Here is a 17,015-nt window from a genome sequence, read left to right on the forward strand (position 1 = left end):
GCTTGCTAAAGGAGCTGTCTTAGCAGGAGCTTGTAAGTGTGGCTTATTCTGTTGAGATTCCATTTCCTGGACCCTTACGGTCAGAATTGCTTTTACAAACCAGCCGTTCCCCTCAGCTGGCACTGCTGCATTATTAATGTGCTTGCCTTTCTCCAGGAAGATACGTTTCCAGTGTAAGATTAAGTTTAGGTGACAGGCTTTCATGACTACCCCCCTCGTAAGCTGCTGCTACTAGCTGAATTTTAAGCTTTTAAACCTAATCATTAAATTTGCATTACTGCTATAACTTAAGTCTTGATGGATGGGCTACTGCAAGTACTGTATTGGCCAGGCTGCTCAAGCATATTATTATTTGTGTACATACTGTTGGGTGCTGCACTCCACATGTGTCTCCCTGGATTTAAATTAAACTTGTCTTCCAGTAGTTGTTATTCCAGAAAAGCAAGGAAGACAAAGTATATTAAGACTGTGGTTACAATTAACAGCAGATTTCCTTTGTTATTGACAAAATAATTACTACTACTTAGTAAATGCACATGGTGATACGCCCTGACAGAAAGAAATCTCTAGAGAGATGAGTTGGAAGAGAAGCCCAGAAAAGTGAAAATATTTGCTGTGCTCACACAGCAGGAGGTTAATGGCAGAACCTGCTGGTCTCCTGACCTGGCAGGGCAAGAAGCAGGTTTCTGGAATGGATTCAGTTGACAGAAGTTGCACTATTTTTTTAACTTTGCTGTCATTAAAATAGGATTTAATGTGAGGTAATGTGGCTTTGTGTGCAGAAAGGAGGGAGAGTTATAAATAACCTTTTCTTGCATTATACTGCACCTTCTCTCTGTGGATATTGAAGCACTTGACAGATTAATTAAGACATATGACTCTCAAAGGAGATCCAAAGAGCATCAAAAGCTGTTGAGTTACCAAAACCCTAGTGATTTTGCATGTCATCTGAGCAGCTCTAGGTTACTGGGAGCACCCTTAACCAATTGCAGATGCAAAGAGGGGTTCATTGGTGTCAATCCACTTGAGTATATTTAAATCATAAAGGTAGTTATTAATTACTCTACTTGCCAGTGGTGACACACCAAGCTGTGGTAACACGATGCTTTGGAGGCACCTTCAGATAATCACCCTGCAATATGTGTCATTTTCCAGAGGGATGCCAAGCAACTAAAGGCTATATTCCAAAATGAGCTTGTTTCTGTTTTCAGACTCTGGATAAACTTTCAGGTTGCACCCAGAACACTAGGGGGTACTCTTAGCTTTTCTCCTGCAATGGAAGCTGGGTTTTTACTGCTCCCTGTTGTTAGGGATGAGTCATTCAGAAAATTCTGGTTTTGTCCAAATTTACAGGTGATGACAGCCCTGGAAATAGATTAAAAGATTTGAGGGTGTTAGCTGGGATTTTTGTAAGGGAATCTAAGTGAATTAGGAATCCAGCACTCCTCACAGGTAAATGGGAGGATGTGTGGGATTTCTGAAGATTCCTTGCAAAATCTGACTCTGTCTAACTTTGCAAAATATGAATAGATGCATTCAGGTGTTTTGAAGTAACGAAAAACTGGAATCTAATGTAAGAATCCAGTCATGCATTTCATTCCTCTATATGTGCTCTTGCCTTCTGTGGCAGACTATGAACAGCTACTTCTTGGATGTTATTTTTTAAAAGTTCTGTGAGAAAACTGGGCCAGGAATAGCACCAGCAGAAAGAAACATCAGACGCCCTCTCCAGCATGTAGTGAAAGACTGAGTGATTTAACAACATGGGATTCCAATTTCCCATGAAAGGATACCTGCTGTGGACACACACACAAAAAAAGAAGGGTGTGGGGGAAGCTGGATTTGCCTGGGTAGCTGATGATCCCCATTACTTGGAGCTTGTGCATGCATTAGAGAAAGAGCATGTCCTAAGGTCTCCAGAGCTGTCACAAAGGAAGTGTCAGGTTGCCCAGGCAAGCAGAATACACAGAAGGGGATCTGCAGGGTTGCCGCTCTGGCAGAATGGTTGACTAGAGTTGTCACTTTGGGGTAATGTGATGTATGCATTAAAAGGGTAAAAAAAAAAAAGCCACAACAAAAACCCTCCATAAAACCTCTGTCAGCAGCAAACACTCATCTTTAAGCCTTACACACAATATGCAACACAACTATTTATTTTTAATGCCGGCATGCCCTCCTCTCTTCCCCCTGCTCGTGCCTCCTTCTTTCCTGTCCTCTTGGCTGTGTCCATGGAGAACAGCACTCCCAACTGGCTTGCATCTGTCAGATTTTCCTGTCCTGGACTGCCCCTTCCCTTTCTGGCGTTTGTTTGAGTTTTGATCCAGGGCGGTTGGAAGCCTTGCCCCTCACATGTCGTTTCAAAGTGCCAGGGACAGAAGATAATGCTGCAGGCTTAGGGTATGATCCAAAGCCATTTGGGCTTTTGGATCAAATCTTTCTGTTTTAAAAACTGGCAGCAAGGCTTGGGACTCTGCTGAGCAAGTGTGGCTTCAGGTCACTGCTTTATTTGTATTTATGAAGTACTAGTCCATGTAGCTGTGATGGCAGTAATCTCTCAGGCATATTGGCTTTCTCAAGGGGAATGCAGGCAGAAGGCTTTTTAAACAAAACGTTTTGTCCCTTCCTCTTCCTTAACAAATTGTATGTTGAGAGAAAAAAATTAGCCTCCAAATTACAGCCAGGTCACTGTGGCTGCTTTGGGAGGATGAAAAAAAAAAAAGGATCAAGAGTCAGGAGCCTTTAGGCTCTGAGGCTTCTGACAGCTAACTCTGAGCTTGCTTTTCCTGTGACTTCTTCTAAGTCCTTCCTTATTGCAGTCCTCTCTTCTCAACTCCTTACAGGTTTGCTTATTAAGAAATGGTTCTTTTTTTCTATTATTTCAAAAGATGGCCAGTGACCTTTCTCAAGCTTTTCTAGGTACTTTCCAAAGAAGAGAGATCTTGTTGCTCTGGTGTGGGAAGCCAAACCCAGATCTCAGATTAGCGGCCTCTGGGGCAGCCTGCATGAAGTTAATTTGTGTCTCCTCCCCAGCCCTGCAGGGATGGCATGGCAGAGTTTGCTAATATCCTTAGGGAATAGGGTTACATTAGGAGGGCTCCTGGGAAGTTCAAGCATCCCCTATAAGCTTTAGCAGAGCTGTAGCAGTGTGTGCTGTGGGGCAGCCTGAGGTTGGCCATGGTTTTAAAATGTCTCTGAGAGCATCCTCCTGTTGTAGAGCAGCAGGAGCTGTCTCTGGTGACACTCTCCCTCATCTCCCCACATCCAAGCACTGCTACTGTTCATGTTGCATCTTCAGGATAGAAAGAAGAGCCTCTTTCTTCTTAATTACATTGAATCAATGTAAGAAAAAACAAAGTAGGCAGGATATCCTCTAGACTGGCTCAGGAATTCTGCAGCCAGCCTTGCTGCTGCAGTTCTCCTAACCATTTCTACAAACCTATCTCAATTATAATATGTAGCATTTTCTCTTTCTACTCTGACTTTTGTACAGATTGCCTATGGTAGCAGACTTTGCATTACTTCAGAAAAAACATCTTTCCTCCCTTTTTTTCCCCATCCCTATTATTTTATTTTTTATTCCAACTACTACCTTAACAAAAACCTCCAAATCTGGGGTTCCTGAAGGATAATTGAAGGAAGAAAGTTATATTTCCTTTCTATGTAGTGAAGTTGTTGTCTTCAGTTTTCCATTAGCTGAAGCCCCAAAATAGATTATATAATTTAAAGTAAATAAATCCTAAATCAAATCATAGAAGTATTACAGATAGATTTTTGGCATAGGCTATCCACATCAAACCAAGATAACAAAGAATCAGAACAAAGAGGAGAAAGTAATTGCTTTCGTTTGTCTGTGCTATTCATATGAATGTCACAAATTAATACATTTTACAGGATTTGGAAGGCTTTCAAAAGCCAGTATTGCAGTGGGATCATCCCTATAGCAATATTTTAAAACAGCTCCTACTAGAAGAATAACATGAAGCATGATTTCTAATTAGCTTCAAGTTTATCTCTGTTCTACCTAATCTCCTCTGGTATTCCATCTCAGTATTAAAAGCTTTCTTAGATTGATAAAGGGCAGAACTGAGCAATTCCTTATCTCCTGAACACATTTTGGACTTACATTCTTCTTCTTTCCAGTATTTATAGTAACTCTTTTCACAAAATTAGCAGATCTGTTTCATTTTAGCAGCAGATTTTCATATTCAGTTGCCTAAAACTCTTGCAGGGTAATGTGAACGTTCAGTTGCTTTCCCAAAACTGATGTCTGCTCAGGCAATGCAAGGACTTACGTGTTCAGCTATCCTTTTGCATCCTCAGCTCCCAAGCAAGCACAGATATTATTTTTACATGAAAAATGAGTCTGATGCATTAAAACTATAATAAAGGCACATTAAAGCTAAGGACCCAAACCTAATTTTCTCTCTTTAAAAGACATTATTGCCAACCATAGAGGCTTCATTGAAAATTGACCTGTAGTGTTGGACATAGCTCTTCCACTTCCAACAAAATGATCATGAAGTAGAAACCCATTTATAAAACTGCTGTGGTACAAGACCAAGACCTGTGAACTGGATTTTACATACAACAAGATGAGGCACCCAACTGACAGGAGGAATATGTACAGAACTTGCAAAAATTCCAGGTTCACCTTGCTTTGGATTGTCATGCTGGGCATACACAACAAGCAAGGAATTTTGCAGCATTTGACCAAAATGTTTCTGCTGTTAATAAAGCAGAAACATTGTACTTCACTTCAGTATGCAAATTAGAGACCAGTGCAAGTAATTTTAAATACAATTACATTTCAGTGCTGGTTTAAATTCACGATTCGTATTGTGAAGCCATCCTCCCTGGCAATGGTGTGTCTAATACTAATAAATGCACAGATATACTCTAGAGTATTCAACCAAGAACAGGTTGGTTTTCTTATAAAGCAGGTTATATTTTGAAAATTCAAAGCTCTTTTTAAACTTCAGAAAACGTATTTTTTTAAAGCTTTTTAAAAATTGAAACCTGCATTAAAGTTTTTACTGAAAAGCATGTTACTCACACAGAAAATTAGGATGGTTCTTTTGCCATAAAACCAAATACATGAAAGTATTTTTCTGACCAAAGCCATTCTTCTTATTATGTTTGCCTAATTTTTAAGCTGTCTCGAATGGCCATTTTAATACTGACAGAGTACACAAGAGCATCTCTAAGTGACACCAATGCACCTGCATAGTGAAATTGCTCAGAGAGGAAAGATTTTGAAACAGATTTGAGGAGTTCATAATCTAAGATGTGGGTGGAGTGTGAAGGGGGAGTGCATTATTTGTGGTGGTTTTGGAATTCTGTGTGTGTGTGTAAGTGAAGCTCCATTGCATTGACTTATCCTGGCTGATGACCTGATTCAGTACAATGAAGACTTCTAGTAAAATCTCATCCTCAGTTGAGCTCTTCTATTTTTGCAGTGTCCAATGAGTAGGGTAGAAATGATTGTTCCTCCGCTGCCTCTTTTTGTTCTAGAATTTTGGACTTTGATAAATATATAGAGGTCAGCATATCTTACCTTGTATTTGTTATCCTCTTTCCTTCCTTATGCTTTCTTGGGTTCCCTCTGGTTTTTTAGGCCAGTCTGGGTATGCTGATCATAACATTGCTTTCCCTCTCTGTTCCCAGTCGGGCTTTCCTGCCTGCCACCTGCTTTGAGAAAGTGCTGCTGCTCAATAAGAGGTTTAGTACTGCTGTGATTTCACCTGGCTTGCAACACCTAGTTAATACTCTGCTAAACATTTCAGGACATGCAATGTAAAACTGGTGCTGGCCAGGTGCTACATTGGGCAGTCTAGGTGACAGCAGAGAATGAGCTTCAAAATAAACACTTAACTTTCAAATTTCAGATGACTGCAGTCTTGTATTCTAGAGCAATATTAAGAATTCAAGCTAGGATTGATAACTTCCATCTTAGCAGGCAGGTTCAATTCTTATAGTTCAATTATATTTGGAAGTCCTTATGTGAATGTCACTGTTAATATACTTATAGATACACTGTGTTTTGACAAGTTATTTATGACAAGCCATTTGGCCAGGCTGAGGGCATACAAGTTAATTACTTGTTTTGTCTCCAGGATGACTGCAATGACCTGAGTCATGAACCTCCCTAGAACAATGGAAATGAGTTCCTTAAACAAGGAAACAAACTTGAAGTCATCCCTCACCTTCTTCCCATGAATTACTTGGCTCAAGGAAGAAACTGAGGCACAAGGAAAGTACTGTTTCCAGAGACAGGTTTTTAGACATCTGAAGATAGAACTCTAAAGACAGCTGTAAGTAAATGAACTGAAATTAATTAAGTGGAACTAAAGACAGATCTTTTGATTCTTGGCTTTGTAATTTAGTGACAAGATCTTGCTTTCCTAAAGCAGGTAGAGATGTATTTATATTTCTGTCTGTGCATTTGCTTCTATATAGCTTAGAAACAAAGACATAGAAACAAATATATATATATTCCAAATCCAACCGTGTCTGGAATGTGAATCTGTGCTACTGCGTTGAGGTTGTCCTGAGTCTCAGAAATGTATGAGAGACCCAGATCTCTGTGGCTTTAAAAAAAAAAATAAAAAAATCTCCATCCTTTTCTATACATGAAACAGATTTATTTTACAAGGAATACAACCCAGGCTTGTTACCGTGCTGTCCTGTTCAAAGGAACTCTTAGGGCTGTGACTGGCTACTATATACCTTTGAGGGTCCTTGAGTACTGTAATATCTACTTGTTACTTTTTGTGTCTCTTAAAAAAAGTTTCCAAACAAATAAGAAAAAAACCCAACTAACCAACCACCCCAAAAAATTCCCAAAAAACTCATTAGGTAATGCTGTTGTAAATTACCTTCGTTTAGGGCCCAAGAAACAATGCATAATGTCCTCTTCCTCACTTCAAAATCCTTCTCCCCACAAAAGCCTCTAATGAAGTAAGTACAGTCAAAGTGCTGGGCCAAGAGTCAAATGATGGAAAGGCTTTTTCATAGCTCTGCAACAAACCTCCTTCTATCAGTGTCTTGGTCTTTTTCAGTACTCATTGGTAAAATGTGATTCAAACTGCTTCTGTTTTTCTTCCCTTTTGACGGGCCTAAAACTGAACATAGTCCATATCTCATGTCTTGCTATGCTTATAAATGCATTGATCATCTGTCTGGAGAAGACACTGTCTGTAATAAATGCAGCAGCTAATTGCAGTAAAGTCACGTTGGCAGAGGAATAGGTTCATGTCATAAACAGGGTTGATGGCAAAGGAGGAAGGCACAGGCAGGGAGCTGGGGAGAGGATCTTCTACTTGTAGCTGGAAGTGATTCACATACTGAGAAGTCTTTTACATCTTTGTTAACGCTTCCATGATGGGTTAGCAATAGCCCTCAAAATCATAGTCCAGACCTTTCTGGCTTTCAATGTTTTGAACGTTAAGTACAGCGCTCTTGCAAATTAAAATCAGTTGAAGAGAAATGCTTAGGTCTGCTCTTGGCAACGGGGTTTTGTAAGGATCACTCCTTCTAGCAAAAAAGGAACTATAGCCAAGACTTATAACTGCTGTCATCATTTTTTATATCCAGGCAGTTTCTGTGCTACCATCCCATTCACCATAGGGGAAAATCAATAATAGTCAATATGTGTTAGTGTTTGCAAGCATTTTAAGGATTTTTTTGCATATTGAATGGCTGGGAAAGAAGGCCTAAAGAATAATAAACATCCCCATAAAACTGCCCATGTTTTTTGAACTGCTTCTAGGAGCTTTATATTTAAAAAAAATAATAAAAGGATAGCACAATATGGGTCTGAGAGTGACCCGTGACTTTTCCATAAGTCTAACATGTCCATAAGAAGTAGATCATAAATTATATGTCCATAAGAAGTAGATCAAACACATAAGTCACAAACATGGTGGTGTTCCCTTCAAGAAAAACTACAGTGGTCTTCAGCGTAGGCTTAGAATACTCTTGCCTTCTTCCTGTCTCTTCCCTTTTCTGTAGTGCTTGTGATCTTAGTATGAAACTGCCCTGCCATGACTCTATATCTGATAGTTTTGAATAGAATTGTTTTCTTCAGAAGGTGAGGCAAACAGCTACATGTTTTGCTGAATATCTGCAGCCTGCAGTAAAGACAGAAGACCAGCTTCCTGCAGCTTTCTTCAGCAATCATGATCATTTAAAGAAGAGCAAGTGGCTTTTTCTCCTTAACTTTCTGTTATGAAAGCTACCGAGTACCCAGATACACTGCTGGCCTGAAGACTAAGCTCCTTATTTGGTTCTTGAAGTAAATCTAATGGTTCCAAGGGGAGAGAAATGTATCTTGTATTTTATAGTGTCTTAGTCTTCTTCTTCACCTACAGCTGTAAACAGATAGTTTTTGCTGCTAATTAAATCAGGATTTTCTAAGATGTATTAGGACTATCATAAATTATCAATTTTGATAAAGAAAGGAGTGTAAAACATAGATTTTTGGCAACAGTAGCAATCAGGACTCTGTCCTGATGTAGAGGGATTCCAGCACACTGCTAAAAAAAGTTGAGAGTTCGGTTTTTTTGCTTAGAAAAACCATCTGTTCATGGAAACTTATCTGAGTCTGGGAAATGCCCTGTGAACAGGAGGTGGTAAGAAATTGTGCCTCCTTGGAATATTTTGCCTCTAAGAGCACTCTTTATGTTAAAAAGCTAAGGAAGGGTTCCCAACAGGATTTAAAAAAATTATTTTGAAGAAGAAAGAAGGGAGTGCTTTTTGACCAAGGAAATACAAGCTGTTCTAGTTAAAAAAAAAAAAAAAAAAAAGAGAGAGAGAGAGAAAAGGAAAAAAAGAGGAGTAGGGCAGAGGGAGAAAAAAAGACTTACAGGATGTCAGGAGCAAAGATGAGGAGCGTAGGAGAAACTGAGGACAGGCAAAGGTCTTAGCCACGGTCAGGAAAGCCTCTGTAGAGTGTGAATGGGCTCAAAATAAGAGACTTGAGAAAGAAAAGTAAGCTTGAATTTAGTGTTGCTACTTCCCAGTGGAAACCAAAGGCAGCCTTATGTGCAGAGTAGGAGTATGGGGACTGAAGCAGTAGAATAAGACTTCTTGAGGAAATAGGAATCCAGAGTAGAAGAGTGCAATGAAAATGACAGTGAGAGAGAGGAGCAGAATTCAATGGGAGACTGAGGAGATGAAGGTTAGGAAATAGGAGATGATATCCATGTTGTCACAGATTCAGAGTAAGAGCACTGGAGGGGTGTTTGGAATAAAATGAAAACAGGTAAGTTGCGCAACACAGCAGGATATGTCTTGGGCATAGTTGGAGATAAATGGGGAATGCCAGTGCACAAATTTAGGGAAAATCCAAAATAACGTGAAGCAAACCTGTTTCGCTCACTTTTGATGAGGTTTATGATGCTTAAATTAGAAAATTTCCATGTATTATCCTAATTATTTGCATAAAATATAGATCTGCATAAAAAGGAGGAGAATGTAGATAGTGAAGGAAAAGACCAAGAATGAAACTCTCAAAGTTAAAACAGAGTGGGAAAGGGAGGGTGAGGATACAGAAGAACAAAAATGAAAATACATCACATAACTCAGTATTGGAACAGAGGTAGAAACCTTTAAAGTCGCACATCTTTTCCGGGTGTAATCATCTTCATATAAATGTGAGCTGGCAAGGTAGAAAATTATTTTAAATGATTCTAAAATGTTATTATCTTGACAGACTGATTATATTTGATTGTGTTGATTATGGCTATTAAAATAATTTTTCTCTGATGAAAAATATATCCTCATAGTTTAATTGCAAATATCCAAAACATAGATTTAAGAAATTGTATAAGCCTTCTGCTTAGAAGTTCTCTTTTAAATGTGTGTGTGTGTGTGTGTGTGTGTGTGTGTGTGAAATAAACGTGCAAACTGTGATTATTTGTTGCAGGGTTCTTTTAAGGAACTCTTTTCTGGAGAATTTGTGTTCTTCCTTGCTCATCCCTGAAGTAGTTAATCTCTTATTGGAGTAAAGGTTGAGAGAAATGGGACTGTTTAGCCTGGGGAAGAGACTTGGGGGGAATGTTATTAAGGTATATGAATAACTGAAGGGAAGAACAAAGAAGATGGAGCCAGGCTCTTGTCAGCGTTGCACAGTGACAGAACAAGAGGCAATGGGCACACACCGAAACACACGAGGACTTCCCCTTGTACATGAGGAAACACTTATTTACTGAGAGGGTGACTGAATACTGGATCAGGTTGCTGATAGAGGTTGTGGAGACTCCCACCTTGGAGATATTAAAAAGCTATCTGGACATGTTCCCAGGGAACTGGCTCTAGGTGACCCTGCTTGAGCAGGGGCGTTGGATCACATTAGCATCCTGTACCAGGTCAGGAGCTTTGCTGTGCCTGTGACTACGTGTATAAAAGCACAGTGCTTACTTAATTTTGTAATGTAAAAACATATAGCACTCTGTTTGGAGATATCCAGAATCAAAATCCTTAAATTAGTTCTAACTATAAGGTACAGCACTAATTTCTCACAGAAGAAATACACATTAGTGTTCAGTTGTCATCCACAGAAGAAAACGTCACACAAATCACTGCAGTTGTCCTGTGTGAATGCATCTGAGATTTGGCATGGGACTGGGATTTGTGTTGCATATATCTTGAGCTCTTTGACTGCAAGCAAGTGAATTTTTTTTTTTCAAAGACCTTGAAAATCAGTGCTATTTTGCAGAGGTATCCAACGCATTCATTCGGACTGAGCTGCAGATCTACCTTTTTGAAAGTCTGGTTGCCTTCTAAAGCCCACTTGTATACAATAAAAATTCTTCCATTATATATAGGTGTGCCTTAGTGCTAGAAATTGTGTTGGCAGTTCATTCGGTGGAACTTTGTTCTGAAATTTGTACCCTGTTGCCTCAGCAGCTTCCTTTGGAAGGGTAATTAAAAATAAAGGTCTTGCTCAAATTTCACAGTAGATAAAATGCTGGAAAAGGGAGAGGAAAGAGAACAAAGTCACAGCTGAGTGTCTACAATCTAGTACCAAGCCTCAAGAACCTGGTAGCAATTCCAGCTGTGTTAACTCTGACCAGTTTATTGGAGTCAGTGTTTGTGCCTGGCACCTGTGCAAGTCCCCCAAGTTGTACATGGCCTGACTTTGTCCTTGGGCTTTGAATTATTTTTCTTCTAATGGGAGAAGATAAAAGGAGAAAAATGAGAAAAGAAAGAGGAAAAGGCAGGGAAAATGATGACTTAAAAGAAATGGAAGTTGGAACAAGTATTTCCTTGGGAAGAAAAATATATGGCCTATGGAATAAAGAATGAAAATGTAGAATATTTTTACAGATTAGGTCCTACATGACAATGTAGGAGGTGGGAGAGAGCAGACAGAATTGCTGAGTGTTTACATAATTCTTCTTCATTCATGAATGGTTTCCCCCTGTGATTCTGAAAGTTTACAGTATTTTGTGTGTGTTTATCTGGTTTAAAAATGTCAAATGCACCCAAGTGACTCAGGAATCCAACAGCAATTTAAAGACTAGGCTATATTTCTCTGAACATCTGTGGGATTAGAGGTCTGTCACTTCTTAATAATTCGACTTTGACTCTTCCATTATTTCAATGCTTATAGAAAACATTATAAATCTTTATGGAACTCTTTACTTTTCTGTTTACCAGGTTACCATAATTTCCCCACAGATTTCTTCTAGGGAATGAAATAAAAATTTTCTACCCAAATATGGTTGGAATTTTCTAGGAGCTGGAAATGACTGAATTATGTAGAAGTTATGTTTTATTTAGGTGATTCTGTTTTCATTTAGAAATGTTGCTGGGCATCAGGCACTGAGTGGATTTCTATCCCCTCAGTTCCTGCCTTGGCAATTTGTTTAGACTTTTGGAGTGTAAAAGCATAATTGAGAAGTAACTCAGTGATTTCTTTAACTATTTCTTTCTTTCATGCATAGAGTTCTAATTCTTATTAGGCAATATATCTAGCTTGATGAACTCCTTTGAGCCATAACTCAGTAACGCAGCACCTGTACATGGAGAGGATTTTCTAGTCCCATCAGCTATCTAGATCTGTATTTTCTTGGAGAACTGTGTTCTACTTTTTCTTCTCATGTAAGTTTTCAGGTATTGTATTGGGTGCATGTAATGGCACTTTCAAGGCTATGGGCCATGGCATTTCCATGAACTTTGTAACCAATATATGCTTTTGAAAAAGGTCGGTTTGACTTCAAGGCAAAATGTATAAGACAAGTTTCACTTTTTCTTAAACTGCTAAATGAGCAGAGGGCTGGGGGTTCTGTAGATACCATCAACATTTTCCAGTTGGTGATGTCTAGAGAGCTGTTTGCATAAACATATTTGCTAGGAAGTGCTGATGACTCTACCTGGAATCAATAGGACTGTGTGGCACCTCTGCTACTCAAACCGAGGCACCTTAAATATATGCACATTCAAAGATGATGTCAAAATATTTCATTCACAGTAGTTTTTTTTTTCTTTAGCCGTTAAACTGTGTGAAGTGAGAGGTTGAAGGGCACCACAAACATCCATTCAGATCAATGTTAGTTTGTATAGTGGGTGTCAGTTTACTGAGGGCAATTGATATAATAGTCTCTTTTTTTTTTTTTTTAATAATTAAGGTGCTTTCAGTGAGAGTTGCAGACTACAACAGAAACTGAGCTTCTAAACAATTAGAACTTCCATAGGCAGCTAATTCCCTCCCATAAATTCAACAGACCTAAAGATGAATACTAATTAGAAGAAAGTATGTGCCAGACACTCAGCTGGTGGAAAAGGAAATCATTCTCTTCCCTGCAGTGCTGCCAGGTTCACTTACATCAGATGAGAGACTGACCAAATGTCCCGGAAAGACAGTGCAATGCATATGGAAGATCAGCATAGGAAAGCCTAAACCTTGAGATTGTAAGTTAATACTAAATCTAGCAAGAAAACTACCTTCAGAATTTCATCAGAAGTGGCTTTATTGCCATAATTATATACCAGAATCATCCAGGACACAATACCATGTGCAATAAATGACTTTGATCAAGTAGTAAGCAAGAGAGAAGTAATTAGTGGTACTGAGTACACAGTTAAATAGCGCTTTCTTTTCTCCTCTACCCATTGGTTCCAGTTAATATTATATGTGCATCCTCCAAGATCAAATTACCTGAACTAATAGGTAACATTTTCCTGATGAGCATTCAAGAGCAGACTGTTGTTCTAAGGCAGACCTGAGACTGTTGAATGTTTGCTAATAAAAAAGTTAATTTTGGAATAAGGCATAGGTGTTTGTAACATCTGTGCATTCCCCTGAGTAATGTCTTGTCAGCTGTTCCTCCACAGATTTTGCCAATCATATTTGTATCCCGAAGAACCGGCTGAGCAGACATACCCCAGCAGAAAACAGAACTTGGCTGCCTATTTTGCAACTTCTCTTTCATAGTATTGAAGTTGCTTTAGGAGGAAATCACTGTGTGTGTCATCTTGTTCTCCTTACACTGGAATTCTGTGCCACCAAGAGAGAAGGAAAGCTGTTGCCTCAGTCAGGCAGATCTTAATCCTATGGCAGTTTTTCCTGAGAGAAGTTCCCTTTGATTCAAACATTCAATCTGAAACACTGTGACTTAATGAACCATTTTAAGCACCACAAAGTACCTCTTTGCAGTGTAGAGAATATTAAGCTCTATGGCTTGTTACCAGCTGTGGGGAACTTTGTCTCTGGAGATCATTCTAGTCCTCTTCCTGTACTGAGATTTGCGGTCTTGAGTTCAGAAATAGTTGACGTACAATATGAAGGAAAATTACAGGCAGCTGACACTTGAAATCTAGATCATTATTGTTTCACTGGGTTTCTGATTATAAAGAGGTTATTTCCATATCTTTCACTTGATATTTTATGTGAGAGTTGGAATGAAATCAGCTCTGGGCATTGCTGTGGACTCTAATCCACTTGTTTCTGCAGTTATGCAGTGTTGTCATTTAACTTTTGCACCTTTGAACAGCAAAATCCACTTCCTTTCTAGTAGGTTCCTTTCTAGATCAGTGAATAATGTAATGGAAAATTTTGCTGCATTTCAGTGGACAAATCAGTACTGCATAGGCTCTGTAAGCAGCAGTCCATTTCTGATGCATTTCCTCTGGGCTTTGTGTGTGTGACTTATTGACTTCCACAAGACCACTTCTCTTCTGCAGCGCATTCTGTTAATCCTGGAGACAGAAGTGGTTTGAGCTGTGGGGATGGCAGTAGGAAATGACTTTAAATCAAGGATTTTAAGCTTCCTTCTTATTCCTCTCCCTTTCTTTCAAGGCTCTCCTCCAGTGCTCTCAGACATCTGGAGATGCATCAACCCCTCAGGGTTGATGTGGTCTGCTATGGAGTGCTCACTTCTGCACCAATTTTAGGGATGGACAAAGCATTCAGCTGTCCGTGGGACTGCAGCAGAGCTCTCCTCTGCTGTGAGGAGCAGGAGGCAATAGAGTGGAGCTATTTGCTCTTTGCCTGCTTGCAGAAACTGCAGTTACTGCTGAATTATGAGCTGAATGGTTCCCAGGGAAGAAATTTTCAGTCCCAACCGGGACCTTAATTCTAATGGTGAAACTTGGTGTCTGTCTTAAGACTATTAAGTTTGTTAATAGCCAGCTTTTCTATTAAACTAGTGCTTTACACTGCCTGAAAGCTATAGTATTGGAAGTATCACAATCTTAAGCAGCTTTACAATTGCAAGGTAATTGTGCTGTCCAAACGGTGTATGTTTGGGTATATCACATGCTCTACAATGTGCATTTTTCTTCTATGTCTTCCCTGAAAAATAGGTCTTATAAATAAACTGATCTGTAGATATCATGATCATATATTTCTTCTAGTGCTGTTTTAAGGGAAAACTGTATTGACTAAATAAAAAAAGTTCTTAATTTTTTTACAAGTCATCTGGTTTTTTTGCACATTATTATGAACAGTAATTTGGTATAGATTAGGGTTTGACAAGTTTTCTCAAAGATTCTGTACAAGTAAGCATTGGTCAGGATTGGAAGAACAGCCTGGCCTGAGCTCTTTGAGGGGTTGCAGGCATTGATTCATGTGCTTTCCACTGAAAATAACACAAAGTGATTATATTCCTTGCAGTGCTTTGAAAATCTTGCCCTGAAATTCAGCCTCAGAGTGACAGAAAAGCTTTCAGACAGCAGAGAGCCTGAATTTGCTGCTGATATGCCACTGAATTATAGAAGAGTCTGGAAAATTGTTTGCCTGGGCATAGTGGCAATCCATGGTCAATAGGGAATTTGGAAGCAGGTGATAAGACTTAAGGGCTTTGGGGTAGAAAAATCAGTTGTTTCTTCTCTTTTGTTACAGTTGTTGAAAGCACTTCACATACACACACTCACTTATGGAAAATGCAGAAAGGACACAAACATATTTGTGTGGAGGATAGATTTGACCTGTTAAAAATTGCTGATGTTGCAGGAAGAGTGACTAGGGGCTCTGTTTAATTCCTCCCTGGTCTCACCTGATGGACCATCTCTCTTCTGCTCTACTTTTTGCCTTTTGTCTGTCCATTTACAAATGTAATGACTGCTGGTAATGACCACCTCTAGCTGGTATTTGTGCAGAGCCTATCATAAAGGGTTACCAACATTGCTTTTGGGGCCTGTAGACATTTCTATGGTGAAAATAATAGTCTTGACATTTTTCTTGTTCTAGGTAGTTGCATTTCTGCATTGAGAAAAGTAAGACTCCAACTGTCGTCTTTTTTTAATGAGCTTTGCTTCACGACTGCTGATAATGGTATCTTGTGTGTGTGAGTATTTTATATTATGAAGAGTACACTAAATTGTAAAACTTATCTCTGCAGAAAGGTGCCTAATTTAGAGTGTGTGCTTTTAATGTACAACTCATTTATCAGGCAGGTTTATGAGATTTGTAGATCCCAATGTTCTGTGAAGGGCAAGTACAGAGGACTGTATTCAGAATTTCTTGGTGAGATTCCACCCCAATCTTAATTAAAATATGAATTACGCTAAAACCTTGAAATGGTCATGGTGAAATAAGAATATATTTTTCTTCTCTCAATTTTTGGAAATTCTGAACAAAGGCAGTAACGCTTTAAAAATGTTTGCAGTTGTGAATATTGTGTAGAGCAAACTCTGAGATTTTCATGCTATCATGCCATTAGAGGAAATACTACAACAGTAATTCGTGATATATCCTCATGTTTTGATATGGATTGGTTAGGCCATAGGTTTAAACAATCTCTTTTCCAAATAGGTGTATACAGTCTTGTGGCCTTGAGAGGATATGAGAAAATTTCTGAATGGAAGGGAGACTGATACTAGTGCCCTTCTAAGACACTGAACAGAATGACCTCAAAAGAGTTTAGCATCAGCTGAGGACAAGCCATTTTCAGGGAAATGTAGGCCTCCCCTTTAACTAAATTGCTAGAGTTCTTCTTTTTTCCTCAGCTGAGATACTAAAAATTTACCTTTTACATAATATGAGGATTCCCAAATGTAGTTTGCTCCTGGCTTTCATATGGCTTTGCCATGGGTTTTTTTATACAGCTTTCCTTAGCTGTAGGGATTATTTTATTCAGATTTCAAACTAGCATGGCAGCAAAGTGGGTCTGTGTTTACTCTGTGCTAAATATCCTTATTTAAATCATAGTGAAAGAGTCTGAAAGCTTTTTAAAAATACAGACACTTAGTAGTTCTAGCAGTACACTAGTTAAAGCAAAACCAGATATTGCTGCAGAGTGATGAATTCTGAAAATGTAAGTCTTAGATTTGTAAGCCCAAAGTTAAGAAATAGAATGAAACTTTTGATGTCCTTCTCCCCCTCCAAAGCTCTTGAATCCAGCAGTTCCTACAGAAGCCACTTAAAAATGTTTTCCACTCATTCACTGGGTGCTGAACACTTCAGAAAATCAGGTCAGTTCCTTAGGTTTCCAAATACAGATTAAGGATCCTAAATATAAGCATGTTATTCAAAGAAAAATTGGCTTCTCTTTATACAGATTGTAAACCTA

General features: G+C 38.9%; 1 protein-coding gene across 3 annotated transcripts in view; it reads right to left on the reverse strand.

Moving 5' to 3' along the window:
- KCNC1 (potassium voltage-gated channel subfamily C member 1) overlaps positions 1 to 17,015 on the reverse strand; it is a 127,676-nt gene that overhangs the window by 66,122 nt on the left and 44,539 nt on the right. The gene's annotated exons all lie outside the window — the stretch shown is intronic.

Source organism: Lepidothrix coronata, unplaced genomic scaffold (assembly GCF_001604755.1).
Source record: "Lepidothrix coronata isolate B3197 unplaced genomic scaffold, Lepidothrix_coronata-1.0 Scaffold1, whole genome shotgun sequence".
NCBI classification, from domain to species: Eukaryota; Metazoa; Chordata; class Aves; order Passeriformes; family Pipridae; genus Lepidothrix; species Lepidothrix coronata.